Below are 14,975 nucleotides of genomic sequence, written 5' to 3'. Positions count from 1 at the left end.
GATACTGTTAGGGTTACAGGGAGGGTTAGTGATAGTGTAATGCCCTGTACACACGATCAGTTCATCCGATGAAAGCGGTCTGATGGATTTTTTCATCAGATATCCGATGAAGCTGACTTTCATCAGTCGTGCCTACACACCATCGGTTAAAAAAACGATCGTTTCAGAACGCGGTGACGTAAAACACAACGACGTGCTGAGAAAAATGAAGTTCAATGCTTCCTTCCGAGCATGCGTCGACTTGATTCTGAGCATGTGTGGATTTTTAACCGATGGACGTACCCACAGACGATTGTTTTTTTTCTATCGGTTTTTTAAGCATCAGATAATTTTAAAACAAGTTCCTAGTTTTTTCACCGATGGATAAAAAAACGATGGGGCCCACACACGATCGGTTCGTCTGATGAAAACGGTCCATTTTCATCAGACGAACCGATCGTGTGTACGCGGCATTAGGGTTACAGGGAGGGACAATGTTAGTGATAGTGTTAGGGTTACATGGAGGGTTAGGGATAGTGTTAGGGTTACCGGTAGTGTTAGGGGTAGTGTTAGGGTTACAAGGAGAGATAGTGTTAGGGATAGTGTTAGGGGTACAGGGAGGGTTAGTGTTCGGGATAGTGTTAGGGTTACATGGAGGGTTATGCCCCGTACACACGGTCGGACCAAACCGATGAGACTGGCTCGTCGGACCGTTTTTATTGGTTCACCTCTGAAGTGGCCGTACGGCCTGATATGTGTACACACTATCAGTCCAAAATCCGATCGGGTCAGAACGCGGTGACGTCAAACATACAACGTGCTGAATAAAACAAAGTTCAATGCTTCCAAGCATGCGTCGACTTGATTCTGGGCATGCGTGGGTTTTGAACCGATGCTTTTCTGTACTAACCATCGGTTTGGTCCGATGGGGCAGCGGTACATCGGTTCGGTTTTGAAGCATGTTTAGAAATTTTGGACCGAAGGAAACCAGACCGATGGCCTATACACACGGTCGGTTTGGTCCGATGAAAATGAACTCCGGTTCATTCTCATCGGACCAAACCAACCGTGTGTACGGGGCCTTAGTGTTAGGGATAGTGTTAGGGTTACATGGAGGGTTAGTGTTAGGAATAGTGTTAGGGTTACAGGGAGGGTTAGTGTTAGGGATAGTGTTATGGTTACATGGAGGGTTAGTATTAGTGATAATGTTAGGGTTACAGAGAGGGTTTGTGTAAGTGATAGTGTTAGGGTTACTGGTAGAGTTAGTGTTAGGGTTATAGGGAGGGTTAGTGTTAGTGATAGTGTTAGGGTTACTGGTAGAGTTAGTGTTAGGGTTATAGGGAGGGTTAGTGTTAGTGATAGTGTTAGGGTTACAGGGAGAATTTGTATTAGAAATAGTGTTAGGGTTACAGGATGTGTTAATGTTAGGGACAGTATTAGGGTTATAGGTAGGGTTAATGTTAGGGACAGTATTAGGGTTATAGGGAGGGTTAATGTTAGGGACAGTATTAGGGTTATAGGGAGGGTTAATGTTAGGGACAGTATTAGGGTTATAGGGAGGGTTAATGTTAGGGACAGTATTAGGGTTATAGGGAGGGTTAATGTTAGGGACAGTATTAGGGTTATAGGGAGGGTTAATGTTAGGGACAGTATTAGGGTTATAGGGAGGGTTAATGGTTGAATGCCAGTAGAGTTACTAATATGTATATTTAGGATATTGGGGAGAACTGTAGCTCTGATGCAAAACACAAACTCATGGAAGCCCAGGGGGAACAAGCAAGCTTAATGGATTTTAATTAAGTAGTATTGAAATGAGGATGTTGACAATGCTGACCTTAAGCAGCCTTTAGAATGATGATAATTATTTTTATTTTTTTGTCTAACCAACATTCGATGTGGATGAAGGGAATTCTCCAGCTGCGCTATTGTATTCTGCCGGCGGTACTGGTCGTTTGGGAAAAACCCAACAAGCTGGTTGTAAGACCGATTGATTGACGTGTGTAGAACCAGCCAGCCCATACATGATAGATCAAAATTCTGTCTTTCTCTGCTGAACTGGCCGAATTTCGATCCATGTATGGTCAGCTTTAGATGTGACTCCCTTCATTGCTGGTCTTACGATTTGTAGGATTTTGACCCAATAAAATGCCTTGACCTTTATCAATGACAAAAATTCTTCCAAAGTCATTTCTACCGTTTGCAAAGAATGAACGATGGATGCTACGTGTAAATCTAAAGCAGAACATTGAGATGCAGTGCCCTCTTGTGGAATAAGGAGACATTATTATACATGGGTATTTATTATCGTCAGTTGACTAATTCAGTAATGTTTACTGACAGCAGAGCTTAAAGTGTACCTGTCAGCAATTTAAAAGTTATTGACAGGTAAAAGTGTTGCGTAAGTGCAGACCCCACTTGATGCCTATTATTACCAACATTTATCAGAAGTCCCTTTTTAATAAGCCTCTCTGATTTAGTTACATTTTGTTACTGGGGGCTTTACGTCCTGAGTCTTTGCATAAACCCCACATTGACGCCACCCTCTATTTTATTAGATCACTTAATCTAACTCCAACCCAGTCATGACATCTGGCTGGTCCATAGGGGGGAGCCAGGGGGAGTAGGGGGGAATCTGTGCTGCACAGGGTGATTAGGGTGTGCCTGGGCACACCTGGCACAACCTGTGCACACGCCTATGTTGGCACAGTTATACAACAAAATTATTTTAATAAGAAATAAGTTTCTCCTTTAACCACTTGCTTACTGGGCACATATACCCCCTTCCTACCCTGGCGAAATTTCAGCTTTCAGCACTGTCACGCTTTGAATGACAATTGCGCGACGTGGCTCCCAAACAAAATTGACGTCCTTTTTTTCCCACAAATAGAGCTTTCTTTTGGTGGTATTTGATCACCTCTGCGGTTTTTATTTTTTGCGATAAAAACAAAAATAGAACGACAATTGTGAAAAAAACGATTTTATTTACTTTTTGCTATTATAAATATCCAATTAAAAAATTATTTTTCTCAGTTTAGGCCGATACGTATTCTTCTACATATTTTTGGTAAAAAAAAAAATCGCAATAAGCGTATAGTGATTGGTTTGCGCAAAAGTTATAGCGCCTACAAAATAGGGGATAGAATTATGACATTTTTTTTTTATTATTATTATTTTTTTACTAGTAATGGCGGCAATCTGCGATTTTTGTCACGACTGTGATATTACGGCGGACACATCGGACACTTTTGACACATTTTTGGGACCATTCACATTTATACAGCGAACAGTGCTATAAATATGCACTGATTATTGTATAAATGTGACTGGCAGGGAAGGGGTTAACACTAGGGGGCGAGGAAGGGGTTAATGTGTGCCCTGCATAGTGTTTCTAACTGTGGGGGGAGGGGAGTGACTGGGGGAGGTGACCGATGGTTATCCCTATAGACAAGGGACACACCATCGGTCTCCTCTCCCTGACAGGATGTGGATCTCTGTGTTTACACACAGAGATCCATGTCCCTGTCTCTGTGACTGTCGATCGCGGGTGCCTGGCGGACATTGCGGCCGCCAGGCACGCACATTGGCACCTGAGTGACGCGGCGGGCGGGCGTGCGCCCCTCAGTGGCTGGAGGCCGTATATAGACGGCCTCCCTGCAATTAAAGCGGAGGTTCACCCTAAAAAACAAGTTTCTTCCATGCCATCCAGCATACTAGCGTCAGCTACAGTATGCCTTTATTGAATTTTTTTGCGCCGTACTCACAGTTTAATCCCTTAGTTACGTAGGCGTTCCTATGCAGAGGGGAACATGATTGATGGCCGGCTATGGCGCGTCACGCTTCCCGAAAATAGCCGGAGTAGGACTCGGCTCTTCACGGCGCTATATGGCGCCTGCGCACAGACTAGGAGCTGACTGCGCAGGCGCCGTGAAGAGCCAAGTCCTATTTCGGCTATTTTCGGGAAGCGTGACGCGCCAAAGCCGGCCGTCAATCATGTTCCCCTCTGCATAAGAACGCCTACTCCCTGTGGGGAGTCTGAAACTTCACTAAGGGATTAAACTGTGAGTACGGCACAAAAAAATAAAATAAAGGCATACTGTAGCTCGCACTAGTATGCTGGATGGCATGGTAGAATTTTTTTTTTTAGGGTGAACCCCCGCTTTAAGATCCACATTGCGGCCGTAAAAAGTCGTCGGGCCGGCGGGAAGTGGTTAAGCACTGAGGCACATACTGTACATGAACAAAATACCAGATTCTGCCTACTGTGAGCTTCCTCATAGCTTTCAAACAGGTAGAAAGGGGCTTCAGGGCACAGCATCATGTGACAGGAGACTGTAGTCACATCCAAAAGTTTGCTGTAGTTGCTCCATAATAAACCATCCCTTGATGTCCCATATTTGTCCTGTCGCATTGCCTGTAATGGTAAATCTAACATGTGACGTTATCTACAGTGACAATCCAAGGTATCCCAACTTGCAGTAAAGTCAGCAGTCCTTTCCCCTATAGCTTCCTTTACAATATGGCTTAGCTATGGTAAGATCATATTTCTTTGACAAATTTTATATACAGAAATCTTCTAAGCAGCAGTTTGGGAAGTTATAAAATAAATCCATTACTGACTGTGCTTACAAGCTGATAAACTTTTCTCTGTCAACACCATAAAGATTTAGAAGATACAGACAGGCAGCAGATCCAGCAGCTGTACGTGTGTCAGAAGTTTAAATTCAAACATACTTTGCTGCTATCAAACTGTCAGAGAGAAAACCATTTCCAAGCGTTGTATCTCTTCATCGTTCCTGTGCTCCATAATCCTTGGCTGGCAAATGCCATAAAATCAACAGTACCTCTTGTCTTTTGTAATACTGATTCATTATTGGCATACTGTACATAGAGGAGCGTATAGAAAGTGTAAGTTGTATCTGTTCACAGTTTGCATGTCACCCAGTGCAACGTACAAAGTCCTGGAGCTACTGAGCATTCATATCAGTCCCTGGCCACTGCATCCAACGCTCAAGGCTGCATCCACCATATGGCACCCATTAGCCCAAGCCTAAGGAAGCCTCAAAGAAGGGCTGTCTTAATGTCTGGGCACACTTGGGCACTGCCCAGGGGCCCCAGGTGCATGGGAGTCCCAGCCAAAAGACTGGCTTAACTTTGTGCAGGCGTAGCGTATCGCATATACGCTACACCGCCGTAAGTCAGAGAGGCAAGTGCTTTATTCACAAAGCACTTGCCTCCTAAGTCACGGCGGCGTAGCGTAAATGGGCCGGCCTAAGCGCGCCTAATTCAAATGAGGAACAGGGGGCGTGTTTTATGTTAATAACTCGTGACCCGACGTGATTGACGTTTTTAACGAACGGCACATGCGCCGTCCGTGGACATATCCCAGTGTGCATTGCTCCAAAGTACGCCGCAAGGACGTATTGGTTTCGACATGAACGTAAATTACGTCCAGCCCCATTCACTGACGACTTACGCAAACGATGTAAAATTTTCAAAATTCGACGCGGGAACGACGTCCATACTTAACATTGGCTAGGCCAGCTTTTTGTTCGACTAACTTTACACCTGAAAACGCCTTACGTAAACGGCGTATCTTTACTGCGACGGGCAAGCGTACGTTCGTGAATAGGCGTATCTCGCTGATTTACGCATTCTAGGCGTAAATCAGCGTTCACGCCCCTAGCGGCCGGCGGAACTAGACAGCTAAGATACGACGGCGCAAGCTGTCGTATCTTAGCTACATTTAAGTGTATCTCAATTTGAGAATACACTTAAATGTACGACGGCTTCGATTCAGAGTTACGACGGCGTATCTACTGATACGCCGGCTTAACTCTATCTGAATCTGGCTATAAGAGTGCAGGTCCGGGTGTGCCCTGCGGGTAACCATCACAGCAAGGGCAAGGTGGCAAATAATCCATATCCTAACCTACTGCAAGGAAGTCTGCCCAAGCCGAGTGGGGAGGAACTGGGAAGACCACAATGCGTTGGCATGTAATTGTTATTGTAGGTAGTTATATTCAACTTGCAGAATAAATCTGTTTAAACAACTCACTTTTCTAGTGCAAAACAGCATATGTTTTTAAGCAGTGTTATTGTCAAGCTAGATAATATCACTCCGTGCAATGTTATTATGGGGCTCATTTATCAAAGTGTCTTAAATAACCTTCTGATTGATGAGTCTGCCCCATAGCACACCCCACCATGAACTGATATTATCTCATATGTGATATTATCACCTCTGTGATAAATACCCTATCAAGCGTGAGTCCGTTGAGTGACAGACGCAGACCAGAGGGTAGATTTATTTTGGGCTAAATGTTTGTGAATCATCCCCAAACCATAATATATGATGCTGTGATACATACAGTACGTGCAATGGGGGGAAAAAAAGGAATCTGTATATGATGTATATTGTGATGGTAAGGCTAAAGCTAAAAATGCATGCATTAAATATGTATTCTCTACACAAGATCCCTCTTGTACCATCACACAATCTGTAAGTGTAAAAAGCTGCCTCTGACAGTTTTGCATTACTGTATATATTTGCAGCATCCATTTCACATGAGCGAGGCAGACACCTTGGACCAAGCATATCAACTTTGTTTAAACTGCTGCATTACTGCTTTTCACCACTAAAGGGGGCAATTTGCAGGAGTGATTGAGCTCATGGCACACTATGCACTGTCCTTCCCTGACCTTCTTAATGTATGTTCCCCCCCAGTATGGCATACAATGCTTTTTTTTATTTCAGAGAATAGGTGCAAGTACTCAATAGGGTGTGCCCAGGCACATCTGGCACACCAGTTGTAAAGCTTTGGTTGAATAGTAGGTGGGGCCAAACTGCCCTACCAGTGTAACCAGGGCCGTCTTTAAGGCAAGGCAAACAGGGCAGCTGCCCTGGGCCCTGTGATTGTTGTGGGGCCCAAAGCAGATGCTTTATACAAACTATCCCAGTTTAAATTCCCTTGTCCCTTGAAGTTTTAGTCCTGTGCTGAGTCCTGATATCTCAGTGTCAAGATCTGCTACTAATGCTGCCCAGCTCTTCCCTATTGTTGTGTACAGGTGACTCACCTGCATACCCTGTGTTTACATGTAAATAACCATCATTCATATGTAAGTAGTGGCGACATTCATATGTATATAATGCTCCTCTGCAGTGAAGAGATGATGTGCTGTAACCTCTAGCAACCAATCAGTGAGCAGTGTTACTGTACAGTAATCTCTAGCAACCAATCAACAAGAAGAAATCATGTGCTGCAACCTCTAGCAACTAATCAGTGAGCCGTAATGTGTGCTGTAACCTCTAGCAACTAGTCAGTAAGTGGTAATAATATGCTGTAACCTCGGTCAACCAATTGCGAGGAGGTGACAGATCAACTCCTCGCCGCCTGTCAAACGCCTCTGAAAAGGGATCCACCTCTGATCGCTCTTCACAGCAAGGGGTGCCACATATGAGAGTGAGCCCTCATACACTCAGCTGTCTATGGAAATGAGGTTCCATATGTAGTAAACTGGGCTCTGTGGGTTGTGGAAAAGCAATACCTCAAATAAATAATCAATTCAGCATCTAAACAAGGAGCTCAGGCTTTACTAGAAATAAGGAATGTTGCTTTTACTTGGGAATGGGATTGAATCAATTATTTTATTTATTTTTTATTTTATTTTTTAGTACAGGTATTTAAATTGCATTGACAAATGACGTAGTGCTTTACATACTGTAGATTATGTGATTATGTAGCGCCTGGTCACTTCAAAGTACCGGTGCTATCTAAATTTAGAGGGAGATCAGAGTGTTAATTGAACTCTGATCCAGTTAATGTGTTCAAATTTGGGTCTCTGTCTCAGCTTGGCTGTGCTTTAGCCTGTGGGCTCAGTCTGTTGTTGCTGGGGTGTTCTCCCCACCCCAGGACAGTAGATCGCAGCAGTGGAGTCAAGGTGTGGGTGCTCATCCCCAGCAGCCAATCAGGAGGGTTGGCTCTCGCTGTGCATGCTGGGGGGGGATGGTATTTATGGGGCAGACGCCATTGGTCTGGGTCTTTTTCTTCTTCTCCGAGTGCGGCACCCACCGATTGGATGACTGCACCACGGCGCCCCAGCGTTATGGCCTACCAGGCCGGGGGGCGCGTGCCACGTGGTGTTCCTGGGTAATAACGAGCACAGCAAAAGACACCTGTCGCGGACATGCCATTACTATTGCTATATGCATACCTCCCAACTGTCCCTGATTTCGAGGGACTGTCCCTGATTTGGAACAATGTCCCTCTGTCCCTCATTCTCCTCATTTGTCCCTCATTTTGGTCTGATCTATACAGATGTATATAAAATGCACTTTTTATCTATCAAAAAGTGTTTCCCAGAGCTAAACCTTTCATCTGATTTCTAAATTGCTGCATTTGTAAATTCCAAAAGCCAATATAAAGAAATAGTAATGGTAAAAAAAGCACAGATTTAACCAATCTTATTTTTTTTGTACAATTCTCCTTTAAGGGGGCGTGGCAAGGGGTGTGTCCTATGCCTTCATACTTTTGCTGATAGGTGTCCCTCATTCCCATCTCAGAAAGTTGTGAGGTATGCTATATGCACCATACACCCCTAGGAATTCGGAAAGCCACGAGGTAAATGTGCCACCCAAAACAAACCCGCAGCTCCTCCGGGGGTAGTGCTACAATTTTAATTAGTCCTTTCCCTGAAGGACCTTACAATCAAAGGAGCCGGCCATACACGAAATGTAGCTGGTTCATCAGGGACCGGCCAAATTTTGATTCATGCATGGGTAGGCTGGATGTACACAAGTTGATCTATTAAATTAATTTGTGTACACCCACCCTGTTGGAAAATTCAGCATCGATCAGTGCTTCTGGCTATCAGTGCATTCTCCCTGTTGTCAGCATACAATAGTGCAGTGGGAGGTTACCAGTTTTGTGTTACAGAGGAGATCTTTTGCTAGATTTATTACTCTCGCTCTAACAAGCGTGCCGATACCTCACATGTGTGGTTTGAACACCATTTCCATATGCGGGCGTGACTTACGTATGCGCTCGCTTCTGCGTGCTAGCTCGGCAGGACAGGGCGCTTTACATTTTTTTTATTAATATTATTTATTTATTACAGCTCCGGTAAGCAGCGGAGATCCCCTGGGATCCCCGATAAAAGTGATCTGCGGCGAATCTTAAACTTTTCAAGCAGCATAAATGTGCAGCAAAAGAATCTGCATCTAGCACATGGTTCATGTACTCATTGGAGATCGCTGTCCATGGTGCTGAATAGAAGGGACTCTGTACTGAGAGATACTGCAATTGCTGACCTCCTGCTGAAAATACTAATTACCTGGCTCTCTCTGAGTAGTCACTGACTTGGAACAAACCTGCAGAATGAAGTCATAGCTCCGGATCTGCATACTTCTTCCAAGTCTATGACTCAGAAAGGACTGAAGCCACTTGATCAACATGGAACACCTACTACTTTCAGATCAGCAGACGCAGCCCCCATCCTTCCTCAGTATGGCTTTCCTGTAAGCCTTCCTGAGCGCTTGGCTTTATTAATGTATATTATTACCTCTTTATACTCCTCTGATGGCAGGCTTTTTTTTGTATTAAATTCCATGAACACTAAGGCCGATAATGCACAGGTGATTTTTTTTTTGTTGCAGAGATTAATAACTGCTCCAATTTTGCTAATGCCAACATGTAACAGCAATTTGTAGTTAGTGTTTAAATCGCTAGAGTTACAGGTGATTGGCTACAGCATTTAGTTGCGCTCTGCTACAATCACTCTCCTTCAGCAATTTGTAGCTAGGCATAGTGATTTCTGCAACATTGCATAGAAAAGCATCTTGTGATTTGGGATTGCGTGGGAATCGCAGCACAACATTCTGTGTGCACTTGGGTGCCATTATTCTTCAATGGCACCCCAAATGTGATGTGATTTTGCTGCGATTGTTGCGTGACAAGATCTTGCGGTAAACCGTGCCTTCACAAATGGCTTGAAGCTTGTCCCCTGAAAAGGAGCAAGATGTTTTTTGGGGTGAAAAACACACATTGGGCAGCCAATTCAAGTGAATGCAACACTCTTTGATTCGGACATGACCATGGACGCACAAATAGGATCAGTAGTCAGCAGATCCCACCATCTTCTCCGTCTGCTGAGTAGACTCATTCCATTCATCCCAGAAGAGGACATAGCAGTAGTAGTTGGAACCATCATTAATTCTCGACTCGACTACGCAAACTCCCTCTACCTCAGACTACCAAAATACCAGATCTCGCGTCTACAAGTCGTCCAGAATATAGCAGGGAGACTGAAAAAAAAACCTGGGAATCTATCACCCCGTCCCTGAGGTCCCTTCATTGGCTAACATAAAAAATCAGGTCACATTCAAGACCCTCTGCCTCACTCACAAATGCACACAAGGAAAAGCCCTGCAATACCTATGCGGGAAAATAAAACACTACAACCCTGGTCGCGCTCTTTGGTCGATGAATCAAAACCTGCTCTGCATCCCCAAGACCCGCTACAAATCTAAAGAAGAACAAAGGTTTGCAGTTCAAGGGCCACGGCTGTGGGGCGCGCTACCAACCATCATCCGCATGGAAGAAAACCATTGTGCCTTCAGGAAAAACCTTAGGACCCACCTCTTCTGAAAGGATCAGGACGACTCTGGATGCAAAGCGACTTGAGGTGATTTAGTTCGCATTTGCAGCGCTATACAAGTTCTCACTCTCTCACAACACACAGAGTCAAGTGAAAATCGCATATCAAGGTGTGAACGGGGCCTAAGAGCAATTGTGGCTAGTGAATGTGCCGCCAATGAATCTCAGGACCTGGAAAAATTGGCTTCTCAGTCTAAAATGCCCGGGCCTAGTTTTTGTCCCAGTCCGAACCTGACTGGGGATGTAGCTGTGTTCATAATTAAGCAATCCCATTCAAACTCATGTTAAATAGGAGTCAGTACACACCAGCCATCATTTAAAGTGCCTCTGATTAACCCCAAATAAAGTTCACCTGTTCTAGTAGGTCTTTCCTGACATTTTCTTAGTCGCATCCTACAGCAAAAGCCATGGTCCGCAGAAAGCTTCCAAAGCATCAGAGGGATCTCATTGTTAAAAGGTATCAGTCAGGAGAAGGGTACAATAGAATTTCTAAGGCATTAGATATACCATGGAACACAGTGAAGACAGTCATCATCAAGTGAAAAAAATATGGCACAACAGTGACATTACCTAGAACTGGACGTCCCTCCAAAATTGATGAAAAGACAAGAATAAAACTGGTCAGAGAGGCTGCCAAGAGGCCTACAGCAACATTAAAGGAGTACTGGCTGTGTGGTACATGTGACAACAATCTCCTATATTCTTTATATGTCTGGACTATGGGGTAGAGTGGCCAGACAGAAGCCTTTTCTTATAAAGAAAAACATCCATGCCTGGATAAATTTTGCAAAACACAACTGAAGTCTCCCAAATACATGTGGAATAATGTGTTATGGTCTGATGAAACCAAGGTTGAACTTTTTGGCCATAATTCCCAAAAATTTATTTGACACAGCATATCACCAAAAGAACACCATACCCACAGTGAAGCATGGTGGTGGCAGCATCATGCTTTGGGGCTGTTTTTCTTCAGCTGAAACAGGGGCCTTAGACAAGTTAGAGTGAATTATGAACGGTTCCAAATGCCAGTCAATATTGGCACAAAACCTTCAGGCTTCTGCTAGAAAGCAGAACATGAATAGGAACTTTATCTTTCAGCATGACAAGGACCCAAAGAATACATCCAAATCAACAAAGAAATGGCTTCACCAGAACAAGATTACCTTTTGGAATGGCCCAGCCAGAGCCCAGACCTAAATCTGATTGAAAATCTGTGGGGTGATCTGTAGAGGGCTGTGCACAGGGGATGCCCTTGCAATCTGACAGATATGGAGTGTTTTTGCAAAGAAGAGTGGGCAAATATTGGCAAGTCAAGATGTACCATGCTAATAGACTGAAATCCAAAAAGACGGAGTGCTGTAATAAAATCAAAAGATGCTTCAACAAAGTATTAGTTTAAGGGTGTGCACACTTATGCAACCATGTTATTTATGTTTTAAGGGCCAATTCACACCAGGCACAGTTCCGTGCGCATTTTTTTCTGCACTAAAAATGCATGCACAGTGTTTTCCACGTATTCCAATGGCTCTAGTTCACATCATGCAGTCAGTTTCCGGTCAGTTTCTGGTGCAGAAACTGACCGGAACTGACTGTTTTGGGTGTAGAAAAAAACGTAACTGCACGGAACTGCATCTGGTGTGAACTGACCCTTATTTTTACTTCCCTCCACCTAAAAGATTGCTGTTTATTGTTCAACTCAGTTGTACAGTTTATAGGTCACATTAAGGGCCCTTTCACACATACGGATCCCGTGAGGATCTGTTCCTTTAACACCCGATTGCTCAGCGGGGATCGATCCGTTGATCCCTGCTGAGCCGGCAGATGACAGGGCGGTCCCCGCACACTGTGCAGGGACCACCCTGTCAGATCTCCGCTCTCCTCTATGGGGGGATCGGATTATCGTGGACTGTCTGTCCATGTTCATCCGATCCGCAGACGGATGGAAAAAAAGTATTTTCTTCCGTCTGCAGAAACGGAGCATAGTGGAGACTGATGAGATCAGAAGGTCAGCGGATGTTCATCCACTGACATCCGCGATCCCATAGGGATACATGTATGTCCATTTTTCGACAACGAATGGATGAAAAACAGACATATGTAGCCAGATTCACAAAGAGTTGCGCCGGCGTATGAGTAGATACGCCCTCGTAACTCGGAATCTAAGCCGTCGTATGTTTAAGTGTATTCTCAAACTGAGATACACTTAAACCTAGCTAAGATACGACGGCCTGCGCCGTCGTATCTTAGCTGTCTAGTTCTGCCGGCCGCTAGGGGCGTAAATGCCGATTTACGCCTAGAATGCATAAATCAGCAAGATACGCCGATTCACGAACGTACGCTTGCCCCCCGCAGTAAAGATACGCCGTTTACGTAAGGCGATTCCCGGCGTAAAGTTACTCGAACAAATAGCTGGCCTAGTCAATGTTAAGTATGGCCGTCGTTCCCGCGTCGAAATTTGAAAAGTTTACGTCGTTTGCGTAAGTCGTCAGTGAATGGGGCTGGACGTCATTTACGTTCACGTCGAAACCAATATATCCTTGCGGCGTACTTTGGAGCAATGCACACTGGGATATGTACACGGACGGAGCATGCGCCATTCGTAAAAAACGTCAATCACGTCGGGTCACTACTCATTTACATAAAACACACCCCCCTGTTCCTAATTTGAATTAGGCGCGCTTACGCCGGCCCCATTTACACTACGCCGCCGTAACTTAGGAGGCAAGTTCTTTGTGAATACAGCACTTGCCTTCGCTGACTTAAGGCGGCGTAGCATAAATACGATACGCTACGCCGCCTGACAGTTAAGCTGCCCTACCTGAATCCAGCTAATGGACCGCAGGTGTGAAAGAGCCCTAAAGGTGGAAAAAGTTCTGAAATGATTTATCTTTGTCTCATTTTTTTTACTTCACAGAAACCTGACATTTTAACAGGGGTGTGTAGACTTTTTATATCCACTGTATATTATATAGTAATCATTGCACAAGGGTAAGGTTTACTGTAGACTTTACATATTATTATAGTTCATAGGCTATCCTAGGACTTGTGATTTTACAGCTTATGTAAAGCCACAGGTTGCATCCCTCTAATACAGACAGTAAAAAAGAAACTCAACGCCTATAAATATTTCCCAATTATTTATTGTGCTTACAAGCCATCCATTGCTCCTATGGGAGAATATCTATTTCATTCGGCGGGGCTCTGATGCCCCCTAGTGCTCATTTTATGACCTCACACTCTCTACTGTACAAAAATGATATGTGCAGTACAGAGGACTCTGATCATTTCAGGCCATTTAACACTGTGGATCAGACCTGTTGAGTTCCACCATTGGGAAAAAAAAAAGAAGAACTGGAAGTTATCTAAGACAGGGCTTTCAATTTTACAAAAATGAAAACTGTTTCTATAAGACATATATATTGTTTAATGTTATTCTTTAACAAAACCAGAAATTGGCTACAATGTGCAGACCTGTTTGGTAAATAAAATCAGAGAGCAAAGAATAGCCCAGCTTGCTGGAACCTGATGAAAGGTGGCATTTGCCTGGCAGCAATAACTGGCACTCCTTTATTTAGTAACCTTTTTTTTTTGCTCCTGTGTCCTGTTAGCTCTCTTGCACAGAAAGGGTTAATGGTACTGAATGGGACCGACATCACTGAGCCTAATGAAGTGGGATGCAGTTTCTGGAGAGGGGATCACCCCCTCCCATTAGCATCTCATAGAAAGAGAAAAAAAAGACTTCCACCCTCTTACACATTTCTGCCATTCAGGGGGTCTTGTCATATTCTTTATTCTGTCTTGCTCTTTTTTTTTTTTATTTAAGGGGGTATTTTGGTGACAGGACCTGATAAACGCCCCCAAGCATATCACCTGCTGGCATCCCCCTTTACAAGTCACGTTAGCCACTTGGATGGAGAGAGTGGCCAGGCTGATCCCTCGCAGCAAGTGATGCGGTCGATACTCCCATACTGGACTAGAGGAGGTGTTGCACTGACTCATGCCTGCGCACAGACATTAACTGCTTCTCCGGCTTTATAATAACCCAGCCAAGTATTTGTGGAGGAGAAAAGAGGGGAACCCCTCTAATGCTAAGCAGCACCCGACTGCCATACCTTCCCTCCCTGGAGAGCTTAGAAGACATCTGTATTTGTTTGGGGGGGAAATCTGATAAGACTGCAAGAGCTGCATGAAGTACTGTGCACTTACCTGCATCTAGACGGATAATAGGTAAGTAAGCATCACCTGAATTTATGTGTGCTTCTTATGTCTTTTACTGACACATTATTATTGTTGAGCTTTTTTTTTTTCATTTTATTGCCAAGGCAGTACAGAGATATTAAAGGG

General features: G+C 44.2%; 1 protein-coding gene across 4 annotated transcripts in view; it reads left to right on the top strand.

Annotated features, from left to right (window-relative positions):
- GAD1 (glutamate decarboxylase 1) overlaps window positions 1-14,975 on the top strand; it is a 151,990-nt gene that overhangs the window by 30,456 nt on the left and 106,559 nt on the right. For 2 of the 4 annotated variants that reach the window (XM_040357775.1, XM_040357772.1), the window contains exon 1: window positions 14,389-14,858. The exons of the other annotated variants lie outside the window; for them this stretch is intronic. The gene's annotated coding sequence lies outside the window, so the exon portion shown is untranslated. Of the gene's footprint in view, window positions 1-14,388; window positions 14,859-14,975 lie in introns of those variants that run through there. 4 annotated transcript variants of the gene reach the window in all.

This window comes from Rana temporaria, chromosome 6, assembly GCF_905171775.1.
Source record: "Rana temporaria chromosome 6, aRanTem1.1, whole genome shotgun sequence".
NCBI lineage: Eukaryota > Metazoa > Chordata > Amphibia > Anura > Ranidae > Rana > Rana temporaria.
This window is presented reverse-complemented; position numbering and strand designations above follow the sequence as displayed.